Source organism: Gossypium arboreum, chromosome 8 (assembly GCF_025698485.1).
Source record: "Gossypium arboreum isolate Shixiya-1 chromosome 8, ASM2569848v2, whole genome shotgun sequence".
In the NCBI taxonomy this organism is placed as follows: Eukaryota; Viridiplantae; Streptophyta; class Magnoliopsida; order Malvales; family Malvaceae; genus Gossypium; species Gossypium arboreum.
The window spans coordinates 59307229-59311551 of NC_069077.1; positions in this window are offsets into that span (position 1 = coordinate 59307229).

Sequence of the window (4323 nt, forward strand, 5' to 3'; positions counted from 1 at the left end):
TACACCGTTTCACCATCAACCTATGTGCCTAACCAATATGCCTTCATTAGCACCACAATTCAAACATAAACATCAACCATTTAAACGTAAACAAATTAGCTTTCCATGCTTATATATTCACCAAATCAACAGATATCACCAAATGCCAAAATCATTACTTGAACTTCATCATTTAACCTACCATGTATGTACCAATTCAACAATCCAAAAATGCATTATATTTCAAACACACTTTTATGCTATAAAATACCAAACCACCAAAATACCATTAAGGATTTATGTGACAGCCCAAAATTGACCCTAGTAGGAATGTGGTTTCGGGACCACAAAACCGAGGCATAAAAATAATTAAAAATTTATTTTGATGCCTATAATATGTGTGTGCTCATGTATGACATTTTATGATGATTGATTTAGTGTTATAAAGGTGAATTCCACTAGAAAGGACTTAGTGGTGAACTTTGAAAGTACGATAGGGAAATGTGTGATGACTAATTAAAGCATGCATGCAAAATAATGGACTTGCATGTCAAATTCCCTTTTACAAGTGATGGCGGCCATGACAAAGAGATATGGGCTAAACATGTCATGAAACATGTTTTGTTGGGCATTAGGGAGAAATAATAAACAAATAAGCATGGGTAAGAAAAGAATGAAAAAAAATGTGTGTGGGAGAGTAGCATCCCCCCATTGCAGTGCAACCAAGAAGAAAAACAAAAAATTTGTTCATCCTTGTTCTCTCCTTTTGGCCAAAATACTAAGAGGAAGAAGGGATTTTGCTTCATTTCCTTTGTTTAGAAGAGATCTAGAAGGTGATTTGGCTAAATTTGCATCAAGAGTAAGGTATGTATGAGGTTGTGTTGGGAGTTTCATGCATGTTTTGGTTGCTAATTTGATGTGCATGTTAGCCATGGCTCAAATCTTTGTTATGCCATGGAAATGGCATTTGGCCAAAGTTGTTATGGTGGATAAAGCCATTGCATGCTAAGTGTGAAACTTGATGATGATGCATGCAATGATGGATTGTCTACCTATGAGTAAGATTTTGAGCTTTCTTTTGTTTTATCATGATTGAAGTTGAAAAGAAGCATGATTGTCATATTCGCCATGATGCATTCTTGAGCATGATTCATGCTTCTTGCATGTTAGTTAAAATTTGTGTTTTGGATGGCTATGGACACCTTGAAATTGCCATGCTCATATATGCATATATATGATTGCACATTATGTTTTGGTTATGAACTAAGTGATGAATATATTGGTTTAAAGAAGAAGATGTGGAAGAATGCTTGTGAAATTGCAAGCACAATTGCCTAGCACACATGTAGGTGCTTGATGCTATATTATAAGTTTTGGGCCACAATGTGCAAAGCATTAATTAGTAAATTGCATGCTGTTTTTGTGAGGTATTAAGTGCAAAATTAACCTCAACATGTACATGAATATTCGCCTTGGGTAGCCTATTGAAGGCCTTAGCATTTCCTTGATGCTCGAATAAATTGTATTGAATTGCTTGATGTAGTATAAAATGTGCATGACCATTGTGTATTCAAGCTAAAGGGTGGCCATATGACCATTTAAACTCCTTGTCATATTCGCCAAAAGCTAGCACAATGAGGTTTTAATAAATTGAATTTGTTTGAATTAGCTCAAGAGCTTAGAAGACCACAATTGGACAAGGGAAGGAAAAGGTGATCGAATAGCCAAAAAGCCGCTCGACAACATCCGAGGTAAGTCCTCAAGAAGTGACCCTACTTGAATTGTGTGAAATAAAGTATGGATGTGTATTGATTATTGATTGTGTATGCATGAGTATTTGAATTCTACCCGGCTAAGTCCCAAGGCGAATATGCTTGTGACTATAATTGCGTTTGAGCCTTAGTAACGAAAATGAATTATGTATGTCCAATGATAATTGATGTATGTGTTCATGGGAAATTGAATGATATCCGGCTAAATCCAAGACAATTATGCTGAAATTATATCCGGTTAAGACCAAGGCAATTGCGCTTAGTGGCTACATCCTGCTAAGACCAAGGCATTCGTGCGAGACATTCTATCCGGCTAAGACCAAGGCATTTGTGCACGTGATTATATCCGGTTATATTCAAGAATCTTGGGCTGGAGGTGAGTGTTGGTTGCTGTAATGAATTCAATTAGTACACTCGAAAAGCCCAAAGGATAAGGTACGTTATATGTGCATCGGAAAGTCGACATGTTTGAGCAACATTCGCTCAATCGACTAATGAATTTCAGTTATTGAATTGATTGATACTTTGTGAAATTATATAATGATGAAGTGTGAAGTAAGAATGTGTATAAATGAAATGATGCATATGGCTATGTGAATGTATTGCTGTAATTAGAGTTGATTATATTCCTTGAGACTTACTAAGCATAAAAATGCTTACCCCGCTGCTTTGGCTCTCGCTTTTCTAGATTTCGCCGAGGCAATCGGATTTGGGATCGTTGAATTGAAGTCATCCACACTATCAAGCCTCCATTTTGGTATAAATTTTGGTTGAACTTGAGATGGCATGTATACGACTACCCTTGTTTGTTAAATATGTTGTAATGTAAGTATGTACGGCCATGCGAAAATGGCTCGAAAAGGAAGCATGAACTTAGACTAATTGTGGGTTGTATGTATATATTTGGTGTCATGATGTGGCTATGGCTTGAAATGGGAATGTTGGTCATATGATCAGCCATTGGCATGGTTAAAATGATCATATATGAACCTATGTATGGCAAGACTAGTCGAATCATGGAGACTACCAAATAGGTAAGTCCTACCTTAAAAACAGATGCTGCCAGCTGCAGTGGCGTGAATGTGAAAAATCACCAAAATTCATAGGAATGAAATTAAATAGTGAATAAGCTATGTAAATGAACCTTGATGAGTCTATTTTCATATGGAAGAAACGAAATGGTCATAGGAGTTACAGGTTAAGAGATAATAAAGCTATTGTGAGACAGGACCAGAATGGTTTCTGGGTTCCCTGTCGCAACTTTAAAAATTCACTATAAATTATCCAAAAAGAATTAAGAGACATACCTTATATGTACAGATTCCATTTTGAGTCTAGTTTCATTAGAAACAAACGACACCAACATTAAAGCCCTGTACAGAGAGATATTCAAGTTATACCGCGCGAAGGTCAGAGCAGTCGATCCCTGTAACATGGGTAACTTTAACTAATAAACTGTACCAATTGGCCAGACCAAAAATCCTAGAAATAAATCCATGGATGGATATATGAGTCTAAATTCAGGGAAAATTTATGAAACCAGTTTCCGAGTTTTGCAACTCAAGATATGATTTTTAAGGCGACAGTGACGCAGTTTTCCAGCCTGACTGGAAATGTCAATTTGGTGGGCAAAACATGTGAACTTGGCTTGTTAACCCCTCGGGTCCGACACCGGCGATGGTCTCGGGTTTGGGGTGTTACAATTTTATTGGTATCAGAGCCACGGTTTAGTCGATTCTAGGACTACCGTGATGTGTTTGGGGTCTAGCTATACATGCCATTAAATGATGAACCGATAGTGTGATGATTCTGACAATTCGACTTTGTGTTTGTTGTAGCAATGGATCCCGATCCCAACCGAAAGCGATAGCTGATGATGTGGAGAGTTTGGCGCTGCTCCGCGCAAGGGACAGCGCCGCAGACTCTCAACCTATGGCTAGCAATCCTAATGACGAGGCTAGGCAAGCCTTTTATAGTGTGATGAACGAATGGTTTAATCAATACATTCGAACCAACACTACTGTTCCACAACCTCCATTCCCGACAAATGCAACCCCGCACCTACAATACCTCCGTGACTGACCAAATAAGGTCAAGTAAGCCCCAATCGATAGGATTCGAAACATGGGGCCACTGAATTTAAGGCTACGGATGATGATGATGCCGAAGCGAGCTGAATTTTGGTTAGATAACACTATCCGGTGCTTGATGAGCTATCCTCAGACACCCGATGAGTGCTTAAAGTGTACCATCTCCTTGTTACGCGAGTCCGCCTACTATTGGTGGAGTACTCGACTGTGGTGCCTAGAGAGCAAGTGACTTGGGAATTCTTTCAAACCGAGTTCAAAAAAGTATATCATCGAGATTCATCGACCAAAAGCGGAGGGAATTTCTTGATCTTAAGCAAGGTTCTATGTCCGCATAATGACTACGAACGAAATTTTGTGAGGCTTAGCCGACGCGAGAATGCATTTCGTCCGAAGCTATTATGTGTAAACGCTTGAGGATGGGCTGAATGATGATATAAGGATGTTTGTTGGCATTCTCGAGATACGAGAGTTCGTAGTACTTG